Raw genomic sequence first — 18477 nt, 5'->3', positions numbered from 1 at the left:
TATCAATATTTGCTATAATCATCGGTGAAAGTCACATAGAAGCAACTCGCATCCCTTGTGGTGGATCTAAAGGGCCCACACACATCGGTGTGTATGAGATCCAATAAACCCTCACCCCTCTCACAAGTACTAGTGAAGGGTGACTTGGTATTTTTTCCAAGCAAACAAGACTCGTACAGGTCATCGTCCCTAAGGTTGAATGACTCCAAGACTCCATCCTTTTGGACTTGGGCTATGCGCTTCTTGTTCATGTAGAGTTGAAAAACTCTTAGATCGATTAGATCTTCAAAAAGTTAAATAGCAAAAGCAAACAAACAAATACAGAACACACAATATGGAATCAAGTAATGCTTAATGATTCAAAGTAGTCACGCCTCAGCAGAGCTCGATGAAGAACATCCACTGTAGAGGCGAGCTAGGGTTTGTGGTACAAAATCAGAATAATAATTAAAGCGATATCTACTAAGGATGCATGCATGCACCTTAAATACTATGCCCTAATAAAACAATCACGGTTGGACAGGCACAAACCGGATAACAAAACTGGGCTAAGGACCGAGCCCAATGACGCAACACAATTAGACCCAACAATCTCCCCCTTTGCGTCAAATAAGGCAAGAGACTACTTCGGTTGAGTGACCTTGACCTGCTTCACAACCTTGAATAACCGAGGGATAATCGCAAGAAGTGTCTGCCGAAACTGAATATACCAACGAAGCATATCAGTGAACAACTTCTTGTCAGCTTCACTGTTCTGATTACATCTGTGTGTGATCTCCAAAATGTGATCCAAGAAAGCAGTAGAGAACAGATGCTTGTCAATAAGAGCGAACAGACACTTTTGACCTTCACCCCTAATGAACATCACATTATGAAACTTAGGATCGATCTTGCCCTTGATCATCGCATTCACATTGTCAGTTCTTCCAATTGGTTTTATCATAGTTCGCTTGTGAATGACAGATGCGATTTCTTGGTCCATCTTTGCTACTTCGTGAATGTAACAAACAAGCATTCTCTTGACGTGATCAATGATCGGCTGATACTCCTGAGGATTGGATAACAAAATATTGTTGAGGAGTATCCAGTTGTGCGGGGTTCAAGTTTGGTAGATCAGCCAGGGAAATAGTATGGACCGAGCTATCCGAGCCTTTGGTAACTTTGAATTTAACATTAACAAATTTCCTATCCGAAGAGGGCTTCAATACCTTGACCGTTGTAATCTTCTTTGGGCTCCATGTCAAGTATTTTGGCTGAGAAAACTCCAGATAAAACTCCAATAAATCCCGATCTACCTTCGGGTCTGGAGAGGGAACGACAGCCGTTGAAGCAAAGCAATGAAAGATAAATGCCTTTCGGTTGATTGGCATATCGAATTGAGCATCCTTTGAGTTCTCAAGACCGAACGACATAACAGGTTCAAGCCAGTGAGTACTCGGTTCATCAATGACTTCCCTGTGGAGCGATTCAATGGTCCATTCCAGAAACATGGACTTCTTTTTCTCTAAGAGTTCCTTTTCTTTCATCTCTTTCTCCAAAATATTCATCTTCTCCCGAATCTCTTGATCAGAAGGCTTGAATTTTGGATTAGGTTTAGATGGATTTCCTTTCATGATGTCTTCAATATCATCATCTTCATCTTCATCGTCTTCTCCAATCTTCTTCTTTCTCTTTTCCCTCTGGCTGCCCGAAGCTACATTATCCTTCGGTCCAGCAGTAGCTTTTGGTTCTGGAGGGGGTTGAGGTTGAGCCTTGTCAGCCTTGCCTTGAGGAATCTTTTCTCCCCGTTGTTTCGGAAGAACACTAGTTTCCGAAACACCCTCAATCCTACTTAAAATATCCAAAGCAGGACGTAGCTTCTCAGCTAAGTGACGTCGAATGGAGATAGTCAAAATAGAGTCATGGGCGTCCAGAAGATGCAACAAGATTGAATGAACATCACCCACGGAGCTTCGAATCACCTCTCGTTCAGACTTTAAATCTTCAAGCTCTTTAGTTGCGGTCCGGAGCTTTAAATTATGAATTTTGAGCTGGGAAGTTCTCTTGTCAAGCTCATCCATTATTTTGTTTTCGACTGCAAGCTCAGCCTCAAGCTGAGTTAACCGAGTATCAACATTAGTATGAAGCTCTTCGTTAGCAGCTTCAATAGCTTTTCGAGCCACTTCAAGTTGTGTCATCTCTGCCTCCGGTGAACGTTTGAGAGTGTCAACAAATGCGTTCACTGTTTGTGCGTTTTTCTGAGCAGCTGCATGCAAAGAATCTAAAAATATTTGAGCCTCTGATATTAGTTTTTCGACTTTTGTGGTCGCATCCTTGCAGTCTTTTGTTGAGGCTTCAACAGCAAGCGAAGCTTTCTGGCATTGGGAGGTAGAGGCGTCAATAGCCTTTGCAGCATTGGAGATGGAGCTATCATGTTCTTTAACTACAGAAGAGAATAAAGCTTTGAGAGCAGCTTCTGAATTAGTACCAGTAGTGGATGAAGAAAGTAACTGATCAAGCTTATCAGTCACAACCTTGAGATGTCCCTTGGTAAGAGGAGCGTCTTCATCATCATCGCTTTGGACATGATAAGGACTGAAGTAAGTAGAATCAAACTCCAAGTCCTCACCGCCAAGAACGGTATTGGTTTCTGTTGATTGGGTAGGTGATAGTGGTTTGGTGGTAGCAGGGGTTTCGGGTGGTGAAGAACGAACCCCCGTATCAGATACGTTGGTTTGAAATCCAGTGGTAGTTGTAGTTGTAGCTTCGGAGAAAATAGGTGTTGGAATGGGAATGGTAGAGGAAGGTTGTGATGTGATGATTGGGAAAGTGGGAGGTAAGGAAATAGGAATGGAAACAGGTGGAGGAGAAGGTGCTTTGGAGTGAACATGTACCTCTGGTGTAGGTGAACGAGGTGGGGTATCACCACGAGCCGAACCTTCATCATTTGAGCTTTCGTTCTCAGATTCGTTAGGAATGGGGTGTTTATGACCAGTAGGTACGTAGTCGGAGTCTGAGTCGCTTGATGATTGAAGAATAAGCCTCCGAGCGGGTTTCTTGGTCTTCTTCTGCTTGGGCTGGGAAGGTGCTGCCTTCTCGGACTTTTTCTTCCCTGGAGTCTGAACCTTTGAAACGAGATCTCCTTTATCCCCCTTTTTCGCTTCTTTCTTCTTTCCCTGCTTAGCAGGTTTGTCTGTTTCCTCAAGAGATTTAATCATTTCAGGAGAAAGTTCCCTTGGACCAGAAGAGGGGAGATTCTTGTACTCCTGAATAATTTTGCTCGCAGGGGACACACAGGTATACATTGCCTCAGGAATTGAGCCAACGAAGTGAAACTTCGATGGATGAGTGACAATGGTGTTAGTGGTATGAAAGGTAGCAATGGAGGAGAGAAGTGAGTCTGCCATGATAGGAACATGATAACGCTCCATGATCCATTGAGTGATAATGGTCCAAAATCGGGAACAAGAAACTTCAGTTTGGTGAGAAGCAGAAGACAAACTTTGGACAAGTTGAAGCCATAAAACCATACCATAATCGAGATTGATACCAGTGTACAATCCAAAAAGAAGAGTCATAAAAGACTTGCTAGCACCATCAGATCCAGCACTGCGTTCAGAAAGCCCTTTGAAAAGAAGGGTGAAGAGGCCATTCCATTGAGGAGGAAGGCATGATTTCTTGAACCTGGTCACAGTAGTTAGGGTTTCAATGTACCCCATGTTGTAGAACATAGAGAAAAGCTGACCGATGGAGATGGAATCAGGGTTCACCATGGATACATCATAAGGAAGCCCTAGCAACGAGCAAAATCGATTCTTGGAGATTGAAGCTTTTTGGTTGATAATGTCGAAGTAGATCTTCTCTGCACCTTTGTCGTACGTAGCAGTGGAATAAAGTTGGGAGAGGCATGCCATTGGTACGACTTCCACAGTTGAGAGAGCCTTGACGAGTGGGGAATATTTTAGACATTCCACCACTTGATACATGTAAGTATCGTAGAGGAACAGTGAAAGATCGATCAACAGGTTCTGGTTGGCCTTGATTGCGAGAAGACTGGAGCGTCCAGTGGTTTCTTGAACAGAGGAAGATTCTGCCATTGCTGGAGCTTGAAGAAGAAGAAGATACACAATAATTGTCTTTTTGCTTGAGAGAGTTGAAGAAGTGTAAAGAGTAAAATCCCAGTTAGCAAAACCCTTATATACAATTTCGTGGAGAGAGAGAAATCCGGAGTGATGATTCCACCAATTTGGGAAACGTCGCCGAAAAAGGCGTGATTTGAAAACTAGCAACCCCGATAAAGCAGCAAATGACGCAAGAGTGGGTAACGGTTCAGAAGCACGCGCCTTTCCATACATATCTTCTTTTCAAATCCCCAATCGTTTAGACTTCCTGCTGACTCGCCCTTTGAACCTTTAATGGAATCTTTATCGCCATAAGTACCAAAGGTGTTATATTTGCGCATCCCTTCGTTTGAAAATAACTGCATTATATCGTTAGGAACTGAATCTGTATTTTTATAAATAGCTTGTGAATAACCAACCAAGACGTTTAGGAAAATACAAGATTTTCGTGCAAGATAGTGTCAAAGATAAAGAAATAAATCAAACTATTTGTGGGATTTTGTGATGTCATTTGAGACATAAAGCAGTGGATCTCGGGCCCGAATCTCTTCCTTCAAAGTCAAGAGAGACTTCAAAGTGCTTGTGTGGATTCCCGTTGAATTACGATCAAGTACTTGTTGAGAAGTATTGAAAGGCATCTTTTACATATTGGCTTTCGCTTCAATTCTAGATTTCGATACTTGACATAAGAGAAAAATAGAACGAAGTACTTGTGAGACCGGTGTGGCCTGTTAAACAAGTAGGTGAGTGATATATTCAGTGACTTGTTGATATTTATTAATTGGAAATCTCAAAAAAAAATTTGGATCCTTTGGGAAGAAAAATCTTGGTGAAAGGCCTTTTCATAAGGATCTCTAAAAAATAAAAGGAGATTTCAGAATATATCCACAATAGTGGTTTTGTTAATTCAAGGTGAAATCTAGAACATTTATTTGTTCACCGTCAATGCATTATAGGTATTGAATTTTGGGTTTCACTCAGCACGTAGTGACACAAAACTAAGATAATCAACACAGAAGTTGTGTAACCATAAACCTCAGTGGTAGTGCTGAGAGTCTCAAGGGTTACAATTATGAAATGAATGATTAATGGAGAATAAGAGTAAGGGGGTTAAAGAACGAATGTACCTCTGCTATAAAATAGGACCAAGCAGAAAAATTCTTAACTCGTGTTAGAGTAGAGTTAGGTAGCTCATGATGAGAGTGAATTTGTCAGCCTAATTGGGAAGACATGATTGGTATTTATCAAGTCATTAAGGCTTCAGTCAAAATCTTTAGAGGCTTGAGTCAACATACATCAGAATGCTTCTAGGGACACTTAGCTAATATAAAGATAAAGAATTATACTTGTCCCAGCTCCATCATCAAGAATGTGCCTTATACATTGATAAGATAAAGACTGAATAATTTAAAATAAAGAAAAATATTTTTGAGTTATGGTTTACGTTTTCTGAAAAGAAATAAAAGCAGAAATGAAAAATATTTTTGGATTTTAAAAGATTTTCTGAAAAAGAAATAAAAACAGATATAAATAAAAAGAATTTTTGGATTTTATGAAAACAAAGGAAAAACATAAAATAAATTATAAGAAAAGTGTGTATACATACTATACAACTGAAACCGTCACTTGAAAATAGAGAAGCAAACCGAGTCCAATAAGACCGAACCCGAAATGGACCGAGCGTTCGGTTCATTTCGGTTCCCTAAAGAACCGAACCCGAAATGGACCGAGCATTCGCTCTATTTCACTTCCAACTTTTATTGAGGCGAAAGTGACTTTGGTACAGATTCAGCTTCCATCATTCCTAAGCCTTGTAGGATTTTATTAAAACTGGTTTCAGGCAAGGCCTTAGTAAAGATGTTTGCCAATTGATCAGTGGTCCTAACAAAATGAATTTCCACATTACCATCTTCCACATGATCTTTGATGAAGTGATACCTCGGTGCAATGTGTTTCGTCTTTGAGTTTTGAACTAGGTTATGACAAATCCTAATTGCGCTCTCTAAGTCACAATACAGAGGGATTTTCTTCATGTTCAGACCATGGTCTCGAAGTTGACTTTGTATCCATATGACTTGAGAGGTGCACGATGTTGCAGCTATGTATTCTACTTCGGCAGTTGAGAGTGAGACACAGGTTTGTTTCTTTGACAGCCAGCTAACCAGTTTGCCATCCAAAAATTCGCATCCTCTTGTAGTACTCTTTCGGTCTAGTCCACATCCTCCAAGATCAGCATCTGAGAATTCTTGGACAAAGAAACCTGACTTGGCTGGGTACCATAGACCGAGCGAAGAAGTTCGCTTCAGGTATCGAAAGATATTCTTCACAGCTAGCAGGTGAGGTTCGTGTGTATTAGCTTGAAACCTAGCACAATAGCAAACAGAAAACATTATGTCTGGTCGACTTGCTGTTAGATACATTAGCGACCCTATCATTAGACGATAGAGGGTCATGTCAGCAGCCGGTTTGTCCAGAGAAGGTGTTAACTTTGTGCCAAACGCCATATGAACTTTCACTTTTGAATCTCCCAACATTCCAAACTTAGCCAGCAAGGTTTTCGAGTAAGCCTATTGATTAATAAAAATACCTTCAGGACCCTGTCTAATATTCAAGCCAAGGAAAAAGTTAATCGGACCCATTGAGCTCATTTCAAATTTAGTCTCCATCAACTTCCTAAATTCAGCTATTAAGCTAGGATTTGTGGAGCTGAAGATGATGTCATCGACGTAAATTTGAACTGTCATAAGGTGGTCACCCTTTTTCTTTCGAAAGAAGGTTGGGTCAACCGAACCTCGTTTAAACTTGGACATTTTAAGAAACCTAGTCAGAGTTTCATACCATGCCCTTGGTGCTTGCTTGAGACCATAGACTTCTTTGTCCAGAATGTAGCAGTGACCTGGATACTTCTCGTTCACAAAACCCGGTGGTTGCTCTACATACACCGTCTCTTCTAGTTCTCTATTTAAGAAGGCACACTTCACATCCATTTGGTATACTTCAAAGTTATTATGTGCAGCATAGGCAAGAAAAATACGAACTGACTCCAGCCTAGCTACGGGAGCGAAGGTCTCTTCATAATCAATGCCTTCTTCTTGAAAATAACCTTTCACTACCAATCTTGCCTTGTTGCGAATTATGGTTCCTTCCTTGTCCATCTTGTTCCTGAAAACCCACTTAAGTCCAGCCACAGAAGCATCCTTTGGAGTTGGAATCAGTCTCCACACTTTGTTTCGCGCGAACTCATTGAGTTCGTCCTGCATGGCTTGTACCCAATCAGAATGATCGAGTGCAGTGTTGATCGTCTTCGGTTCAACCTTGGAGACGAACGAATTAAACATGCAAAATTCCACTTTAGAGAATAGTGCAGTTTGTTTCGCTTTCAGCTGAGAGCGTGTGAGAACTTTTTCTAATGGTTTACCAATAATTTGTGTTTGAGGATGATCTTTTGTCCATTTGGTGAGTGGTGGGTAATTAGGATCATAAGAGGGATCCAGTTCAGCATCCACTTCTTCTTCGAGTTCTGATTGAATATCATCATCGTTTGAATTTGCACTCTCCCCCTCGAACGATGATACTTCCTCCGGTTCAGGCTCATAATACTTTCCCTGGACTTGGCTTTCGGATGGTGTTGATGATTATGGACTCTCCCCCTGGAATGATGAACCTTGGTTATTTGGAGGAGACGAACCCTCCCCCTGAACATAAGACCTGTCTCTGGGAGGTTCGCTTGAGTTAGACTGTTCGTCTGCTTGTGGTTGTTCATCTGCCATTTTCTTTGCAGCGTCATCGATTATCTTCTTCAGGTGATCTACCTTGTTGTCTGCAGCTTCAGATTCAGAGTGAATGGCCTTTTCTGGTTCATCAAATAACAACATGTAATAACATTTTCACAGTTGTATGCATCGGCATCAATTTCATCCTCCTTGAACTCAAGGAAGGGTAAAATCATACGATGTATCTTCTTTCCTATATCACAATTAAGATGCACTTGAGTAATGTTGGAATATAATCTTTTAGCAATCAAACAAAAAACATTCCATTGTTTCAAAAGCTTTAAATTATCTCTTTGCAAATAAATTGTTTCATCCCTAGATCTAATTAACTCCTTCTCCTTTTGCTCTATCCACATACGCCTCTCCTCACTCTTCGATGATACCCTGCTGATTTGATCAGTTAGGTTAGAGTTTGTGATGCGTGTTTGAGTTAAACTACCACTTAAACTAGAAAATTTAGATTTTAATCTAATTAGTTCTTTTTCATAGTTTGTGATGGGGATATTTAAAGAAACAAGAATAGATTGTGCCTTCTTGATCAACTCATCACATTCATTGATCTGCACACTGACAGGTTTCGCTGCAAAACACCTGTCTTCTCGCACTTTCGCTTCGTCTCGTCCCCCATCAGTGGTATAACCTCTCATTTGTGACACCTTAGAAGTCACCATCAAACACTTTCAAGTAACGTTTTCTTCTTTCACCAACAAAGCCCTGCCATGAGTGGGCTTTCTCACTTCTTCATCTTCGGAATCAGTCGACCAAACTTCAACACCGCCAAATTCATCATCAATAGTATTTCCCTGCACACAATTAAAGCATTCATTGTGTCATGAGATCCAGCTTTCTTTTTCTTGATTTCCTCCAGTCGACATAAGAGGTTCGCTTCCTCGTCGTCATCGTCATTCTTTTCAGACTTCTTTCTCAACATGCAATCTTTGGCAAAGTGATTATTGCCTCCACAATAGTGACAGTTAAAGACTGAGTCACCACCAATTTTTGTTTCCTTCTTTGGTTCTTCAGACTAAGGAACACTCTTCGGTTCCTCCTTCACCTTCTCAGCACTGTAGCTTCCCTGCCAGTTTCGGTTTTTATTGGATGGGAATTTTCTTTTGATGAACTTCTTGGGATTGGACACCATCAAAGCAAAATCTTCACTTGTTAGATCATACTCAGAAAGATCTAAATCTTCTTCTTCTTCAGCAGCATTCTTTCCTTTGGAGATTAGAGCTAATGACCCGATGCTAGAAACCACGTTCGTTTCTTTAGACACTGCACTCTCATGTGACTTTAATATTCCCACTAGTTTTGCAAGAGATTAAGCCTTGAATTGTTCGTGTGCCTTCACAGTGGACACCACAGCCATCCATTTGGTTCTAAGGCCATTCATGAGTGTGACCTTTTGTTTAATGACTTTCCTTTCTATCCCATGCTTTATCATCTTACTAAGGAGGTGATTAAAGCGATCGAAAGCTTGAATGAGCTTCTCTTCAGGCTTCTGCTTATAGTCACCAAATTCCGAGAGCAATAAAGTTTGGATGGAATGCTCAAGATCTACATCTGTGGAATATAGTTCCTTCAACCTGTCCCATATCTCCTTCACTGTTGTCCAAGAACTTACCAATCGAAACGTGTCCGATTGTAAAGCAAACCTAATCATCCTTAAGGCTTTGATGTTGCACTGAAACTTCTCTTTCTCATCTTGGGGTATGTCTTTCACATCATTGACGAGTTGATTGTACTCCTTTTGAGTTTTGACAATTCTTGAAGTGCTTGAATGAGCGAATGGACCAACTGTTATCGCCTCCCAGATCAAGTATCCATTGTCTTCTGAACCAATCACGTAATCTTCAAAGTGATGTGTCCGGACCTCATAATCTTGAGTGTACAAAATAGGAATCCTTGTCGTCGATCCTATGCTGTTGGAGATATTGATTGGGTTTGACTGAGAATCATCCATTGGCATGCCGATTTTTGTTCAAAAACCTGCTTAAGATCAGACTTGTAAATAACGTTAGGGTAAGATTGAATAATTAAAGAACAACATCAATAGCAAATGACGGCTCTAACAAGATCAATCAAAGCGGAACAACCCTAATATCTTCTTCAACAGAAGAGATGTGTATGAATTACACAGTCTCCTTCTCTGATACCAATTGTGGAGTTGAAAAACTCTTAGATCAATTAGATATTCAACAGGTTAAACAGCAAAAGCAAACAAACAAATACAGAAAACACAATACGGAATCAAGTAATGGTTAATGATTCAAAGTAGTCACGCCTCAGCAGAGCTCGATGAAGAACTTCCACTGTAGAGGCGAGCTAGGGTTTGTAGTACAAAATCAGAATAATAATTAAAGCGATATCTACTAAGGATGCATGCATGCACCTTAAATACTAAACCCTAATAAAAAAATCATGGTTGGACAGGCCCAAACCGGATAATAAAACTGGGCTAAGGACCGAGCCCAATGACGCAACACAATTAGACCCAACAGTTGACATGTCCAAGACGACAATGCCACAAGCATGCTTTGTCCAAACTATTGGAAGATTCAATATGTAACACATCATTTCCTAAGTCGTCTACAACCATCATAGTTTCATATATTCCATTACAAGGCAATGCTTCAAAATAGAAAACACCATTAAGATAAGCATTAATAGAACCCTTTTCATTATCAAATGAATATCTAAATCCTTGTCTATACAAACCATGAAAAAAAATGATGTTTCTTGCCATTTCTGGTGAATAGCAACAATTATTCAAATCTAGTCCTAATCCATTACTAAGCACTAAAGAGTAAACTCCAATCTTGGTGACAGGCAACGATCTTATATTCCCCATGATCAAGTTTATCTTCCCATGCTCCACATACCTATTTCTTCTTAGGCTTTGCAAGTCAGAACAAATGTGAAAACCACATCCTGTATCAAGTACCCAAGAAATAGCATGTGATGAATCATTAGATTGAATAGTATAAATACCTCCGAAGGATGGCTTGATCTTTCCATCCTTGATGTCTTGCAGATATTTCACGCATCTACGGTTCCAATTCCCCTTCTCATGGCAGTAGTAGCACTCTGCATCCTTTGGGTTTGAGGTGGGTCCAGCAGAACCAACATTGGTTCCACTAGAAGAGGTGCCATCATGGGACTTTCCCTTATGGTGGCTCTGTGAGGGAGCCTTCCTCTTCTTACCCTTTCCTTGGCCAGTAGCCAAGACGGGGGCAACAGTAGGAGTAGGAGTTTGTGCAATGAACTTGTCCTTGAGGTTGCTCTCAGCAGTCCTCAATAGACTTTGAAGCTTGCTCAATGTAACCTCCTCTTTGTTCATGTGTTAGGTCATGCGAAACTGGTTGAAGGAGGGTGGCAGTGAATGAAGGATGATGTCAATCGCCAGCTCTTCATCGAAGTTAACATTTAACTTTAGCAGGCGGTCAACATACCTCTGCATCTTCTGCAGATAAGCAGTGACAGACTCTCCGTTTCAGCAGTCATGGTCGCTAGCATGATGCAATGGACTTTCGTGGCATCACTCTCATGGGCCTCGAAGGCAGCGATCTCTTCGAGAGTGGCAGTGTTCATGTCCACCTCTTTCAGCTCCTTGTCGAGGACATAATCCTTGTCCTTGTAGCGGGTGACCATTCTTATGTTACAGATCCAATCATTAAAATTGTTTCCGTCGAAGATCACCCTCCCACACAAATCCATGAGTGAGAATGAGCCGGAGGTGTTTGAGACGGAAGCGTTGTTGTTCAAGTTCGACATCTAAAAAAGAAAAGAGACAAATTTTGATCAGATAAGAATCCCCAACTAAACACCCAAATGAGAAATTAGGGCTAGGATCCAACAACATTATTTGCAATTCAGAAGATGGGTGCCGTAATCTAAACAAAAAATAATTTGAAGTTAAGTGGATGACGATTCACTAATTTCCACCATGAAAACAAAAGAGAATTAAGTTTTAAATGTATTGAAAACTCCTAAATCTTTTGAGATTCATTGAACTTTTCACTGGCATGTTTAAATCTCGATATGCCCCTCAAGTTTGTGACTGGGATACCGAGGATCACAAACAGGGTGTGAATAACCATGCAAATATACATGGTGCCCCCAATGTTACAGTCACGTAATTGACGTGCCGGTTAACCACACACGCTCCATCAATCTATGAAAAACATCGAGTCACCCTTTTCCACCTTTGCTTAGAGCGAAATAAGTGTGTGGGTTAACCACACACGCTCCACTAACGTCTTAACAAGCGTACAAAGTGTAATTTCATGGAATAGAATCAAATTCACATTTTGCCTAAAGTAACTATGATTGGGAATTTTTTATAAAACATTTAGTTACTTTATAATTCATTATACTTGTAATGAGGAAAGGGTTGCCCTATCCTACCGGTTTGGCTAACAACTCTCCACCAATCAAGGAAGCGGTGGGTGAGAGTGGACACCCATTAAACGACCATTTTATAGACCGGCTTCGTGAATGAGGCCTAGTAATGATAAGACTAGCATTTAAGTTATACATATATAATAATTATTCTTATAATATTATAATAGTATAGTGTGAATTTTAAACTTGTAAAATTCTGGGGTTTGTAATTTAATAATTTCAAAATTAAACTTTTAATCCAAACATTAATTTCCAAAACTTGAGGGCAATTTTTGAAACATTGCAAAACTATCTAGATCAAAATTCAAATAAATAATTAAACAATTAATTATGGTGATTATCTAATTTTTGACCTCATTCAATTTCATGCAAGATAATGACCAAATAATCCAAATAATTAACATTTATCATATAAGGAAGTAATTATTCAATTAATTTGAAATTATCTTTTATTTTGGCAAGGATAATCACACAATATGAATAAAATTCATATTTTATCAATTAAAAATGATTTGGTAATTATCCCACAGCAAAATAGGCATAAAATCCCGAAAATCCCTCTGCCTGACAGCCCGACTCGCCGAGTCACCTTATGGACTCGTCGAGTTCATCCTACTCTTCGAACCCACTTTAGGACTCGACGAGTTTGTCAGGCAGATGACCAAAAATTCGATTTTTCAAGCATGAATGAAACACAAAGCATCAAATACAACAGAAACCAATCAAGGCTCTGATACCACTGATGGATTTTTATGCAAAAGAACAATCCTATGTGCTTATGCAAATCCCAAAAGCTTGGATCTAGGTTTCTATATTGTACATGCAATTCATCCAATACTTGAATACCCTATTCTAGAATACTATTAAAATCGAAATCTATAATAAACTAGTTTAGATAATACCTTTCAGTAGTTGCAAGAATCCTTTGATCTTGAAGAAGCTTAGTTTCACAAGTGTAACACCTCTAATGGCTCACAAGCACCACAAGAAAGAGGATGATCTACAAGAGAGAAGGGGAGAGGCTAATTTTCGGCTATAGTAATTCTAGGGTTCTTGGTGTAGCTGAAACTTGAAGCCCTGGGGTCCCTTATATAGCTGAGCTGCTAGGGTTTCAGTCAAAACCCTAATTAGATGACTTAGTCCCTAAGAAACTTGAGAACCTTCTGGAATAAGGCCTCCTTGGCCGAAGTTAGAGTGGGCTTCCACTCCTAATTTCGTCCCCCTTATATCGAAGAGAGTTCACAGCCCAAAACCAACTATCACACAATTGACAGTTCCAGGCCCCTTAATTTAATTAATCTCTTTTAGCCACAAAATTAATTCATAATTAATTTTTGACTAATATTAATTAAACTATATGATTTCTCCTTTAATATACTATTCATATAATATGTTAATAAACCATAATAACCTCTCTCTCTCCATAAATCATCCTATCAAGTTGCTTTGGTGAAGGCAACCTAAAAGGACCATGCACAACCGGGTCAAGTACATACCAAATATAGTTACGGGCTTAGACACTAATCCAACAGGATAAGTGTCATGGTTTTAGCAATCGGTTTAGTTTGGGAGGTCTGTCAGGGAGTCATACCAATTCAATACCCAATTTCAGATATATAAGGTTGTGTCTTTGCATGGGATTATGGGTTGTTCTTCTTCAGGTTGGCAGTTTGGGTTTGATTGTTTTGGAAAGGTCGTTTTATGTTCAGAATTTATGGTAGCGTTCCTCAAGATGTTGATATGATCTGAGTGTCAGTAAGGACGTATTTCGAAGACGAAATCCAATTTAAGTGGGGGAGAGTTGTAACACCCGAAATCTTGAAGAGAAATTGTTGAGAATAAACCTATTTCAAGGTGAACTCGGTGAGTTGGAGGGATCAACTCGACGTGTTCAAGATGGAAGAATCGTGAGGGTTTAATGAACCAACTCGATGAGTTGAGATACCTAAACTCGGCGAGTTGGTGGCTGGGAAGGAAACCCTAATTTCTAGGGTATTGCATCTTATTTAAAGACTCTAAGTTCCTTTGGCTGGCCTCCTTAGTTAACAAAACCCTAAATCGATTTGTAAACTCCATTGTCAAGCATTTGAGCCTTGGAAGGAAGTTTGGTGTCCATTTTGTGCATTGTGAAGGAGTTTGATGATCTTGAAGTTTCTAAGCTTGGAGGAGAGGCCTTGGATCCAGAATCGTTATCCATTTTGCAAGGATTTTGAGGTATATCAAGTTCTTATCTTGATGGCTAGATGTTTAAATCTTTCTTTTTTGGGTTAATTATTATGTTTGAGTCATGGGTTGGATGGATGTTGGGATTAGGACGTCCAAAGGCCTTATTCTTTTAGATTTGGGGTTTTCGTGGACTATTTTGGCATAAAGGTGCCAACTTTATGGATTTAAGGGCTTCATGCATTCTTTAAGTCCCTTATTAAGTCCTTTTGAGCATTTAAGCCTCTCCTAGTCATGTGTGAGCGTAAAGTTGAAAACTTTACGTGGTTTTCCGGCTCTCGGTATCAGATCAGCAATTTAGGGTTTTCTCTTTGAATATTAAGTGTTTAATGGTTTAGCCCTCGTCTTTTTAAGTCTAGCCTTTGGGGCTTGGACCATTTTGGTGGTTCCTATGGGTAAAGTTGGAAACTTTACCCTTCTAGATCTCATGATTGGTTGAGATATGAGTTGTGAAGATCTTGGAGTCATTAATGTCGACTTAATGTATTAAGATGTGGATTTCTGGTGAACTCAATGATTTTGGTGGATAAAATCGACGAGTTGGCTCAGTTTTCCCCAACTTTGCAGATTGATAGAAGAACACAGCGAGTTAAAGGGCAACTCGGCGAGTTGGGTCAACTCAGGCCATAGACCTTGACTTTTAACCCTGTCTTTGAATAAGCTGTTCTAAGGAGGTACTTGAGGTAATCAGAAGTGTAATTAAGAAAAATATGGGCTTAGGATAAGGCCCATATGGGTTTGGGCCCAATTTGGAAAATTGGCCCATTAATGGTCCTTTGAGAATCTTCTGGTTTTGGGCCTCAGTTTTGGTGCATGTTGGGTCAGGTGTAAAATGGTCCCATTACCCCAAGAAAGGATTTCAAATTATAACATGGAACCCAATTGCTAATTGGGTGTGTTGTTGGTATTGATAGCTCGGGAAGCCGGCAGGTCAGCAACTAGGGATTTCTTTCAGTGAGCTTCTGCATTCGAGCTGAGTTTTCCTCACTGTACTTTCGGTTCGAAGGTACCAAGGCCGGCCCTTTGGTTAGATAACCTGATATTGTTGATATGTCAAGTATGGAATCGATATGCATGTTAGTCTGGTTATGCTGGTCTTGATATGTTAGTCTGGTAGATCTATAAGGTTACCTGTGATACTGTCTGTTTATCTGTATATTATATTATCTGATAAGAGGCCTTCTGGAAGGATCTACTGGATTGCTTAAGGCCAAAGCAGAGAATTAAGGTTTCAGTCAAATACCCTAACTGCACAACTATATAAAGACCCCGTGACACCGTGAAATCGGCCACCTTGTTTCTAAGGGAATACCCTAGCCGATTTTGAGCCTCCTAACCTCTCTCATATTCCTCCAACTTACTACTTGGTGTTTGTGACTCACTAGAGGTGCAACAATTGAGGCACTAAGCTCTTGAAGGTCAAGATCTACAAGCTACAACTAAAAGGTATTGTTCTAACTTTATTTTATGTTACTAATTCTGAAAATTGTATGCTAGTTAGGGTTCATGATTTGGATGATTTGATTTGCATGTATAACTTGAGAAAAACATAGATCCGAAGCAATAGGGTTGCATGTACACCATAGGAATGTTGTAGTGCTAAAAAACTCATGCGTTGTATCGGAGCCTAGGCTGCTTTTCTGTTGTATTTGATGCCATGGTTAATTGTTCAAAGCTGAAAACAATTGATTTCTGCCCTCTGACAGATGAACTCGACGAGTCCATATTGGGACTCGACGAGTTGAGGCAACTCGATGAGTCCAAAGCCTGACTCGACGAGTTGACTCGCCTGATTGCAGGATTTTCGGATTTTAAGTCTACATTAGATTTGGATAATTACCATAAACTGTTTTTCCTGTCAAAATCCGATTTTTCTAATATGGAAATGGATATCCTGATCTAATTGGAAGATAATGGTCAAAATTTAAGATAATTACTAGATTATATGATAAACTAATTATTTGTAAATTTTGAATTGGATCTATCTTCCAAAATAAAATTGGATTAGGTCAAATTTAGATAATGGTAAATTTATTTGATTATCTTAATTATTTTAAATTTGATCTAGATAGTTTTCAAAAGTTTCATAACTTGCCCTCAAGTTTTGGAATTTAAAATTTGATTAAAAAAATTTAATTTTGAAATATTAAATTCTAAACCCTAGTGTTTTAAAAGTTTAAAATACAACCCTTATACTATTGGATTATGTGTCTAAGCCCGTAACTATAATTTGTATGTACTTGAACCGAGAATAGCATGGTCCATTTGGGTTGTCTTCACCAGAGCAATTTGATAGGATGGACTTTTGAGAAGAGGTTATTTTTGATTTATTAATATATTATAAGTTCTAATATATTAATATGAAATCGTGTTATTTAATTAGTATTGATCAAGAATTAATTTGGATTAATTTAGTGATCAAATCAGACAAATTAAATTAACGGGGACTAATTGTGTAAATTAGTTATATATATATATATATATATATATATATATATATATATATATATATATATATTGTTTGAGCTTATGATACATGATGGACTAAGTATATGAAAGAATCCATAAAGATTTAGTCCATATGGATCATGGGTCATGGATAATAAGCCCAAGGGTATGGATTAGGGTTTAACCATGACTCTTAGAATCCTACAATATATATATGTCACCCTATAGCTAAAATCGGTTACCAGAGAGGTTCTAAGAATTCATTTTAGCCGATTTTATGCAAGGATATTCTCCCTCAAAAAGTCCTCCTTTGTTCATGGTGTTTGTGAACCATTTGAGGCATCACACGTGAGGTATTAAGTTCTTAAATGCCAAAACTTCAAGCTACAACAAAGTGGTAATTCTATAACTCAATTTTATGTTGTTTCTGTTAATTGTATGCTAGTTGTAGGCTTAATGCTTTGGAAACAATATTGCATGTATAATTAGAGAAAACATAGATCCAAAGCATTTAGGGTTGTATCTGCACCATAGGATGTTGTAGTATACAAAATCCAACAATGGTATCAGAGCCTAGGATAGTTTTCTATTATATTTGTGCTTTTGTATTATTTTTCAAAGTTGAAAAACTATTCTGACATCACCTAATCGACGAGTGCATGATTGGACTCGACGGGTAGGTTGTTTTTTCCTTGAACTCGACGAGTCCATAGTTGGGCTCGACGAGTTGGATGATCAGACAACAGTTTTTCGGGATTTTGGCTTGTTTTGGATTAGGATCATTACCACAAAATGTTTTAGTTCATAAAATTTGATTTTCTTGGTATGGTAATGATTATACTCTCCCAATCAAAAGATAACTGTCAAAATTTCAAGGTTTGTATTAGTTTAAATGATAGGCTAATTTCTAGTTAATTGTTGATATGAATTGTCTAGACTTATGAGTTTAACTAGATCATAGATCAATTATATGATAATTTTTATTTGTTAAAATATTGATCTAAATTTTCTTTAAAGTCTTCCATAACTTGTCCTCAAGTTACGGAACATGAAAAGTTTTTCCATAAAAACCACATTAAACTCATAAGTTATGGAAATCAAAGGTTTTTCAAGAGTTACAAAACTTGACCTCAAGTTTTAGTATTTGAAAAGTCTCAAATTAAGAAACTCTTGTAATTAAAAAAGGTGTAACTCTTAGGTTCATAAATTAAAAAATTAATTAAATAGTTTTTAATTTTGAATTTTTATATTTAGAACCTTGAAGTACTTTAGTAGTTCAAATTGCACATTATGGACTTTATTAAATTAATTAAAGTGTTTAATTAAAAGAGAATTAATAATTCCATAATGACATGGTTTAAGTTTAATTAAATTAAGAGTATAATTTATTAATAGATTAAACCATCTAGTATTTTAAAAGTTTAAAATACACCCTTATACTATATAAAATTAAAAGTTTAATAATTATATATGTATAAGTTAAAAAGTCAGTCTTACCATAAGTAGGCCTCATTTACGAAACCGTTCTTTAA

The sequence above is a fragment of the Lactuca virosa genome, chromosome 8 (assembly GCF_052849685.1).
Source record: "Lactuca virosa cultivar CGN04683 chromosome 8, Lactuca_virosa_CGN04683_v6, whole genome shotgun sequence".
NCBI classification, from domain to species: Eukaryota; Viridiplantae; Streptophyta; class Magnoliopsida; order Asterales; family Asteraceae; genus Lactuca; species Lactuca virosa.
Note: the sequence above shows the minus strand (reverse complement) of the source record.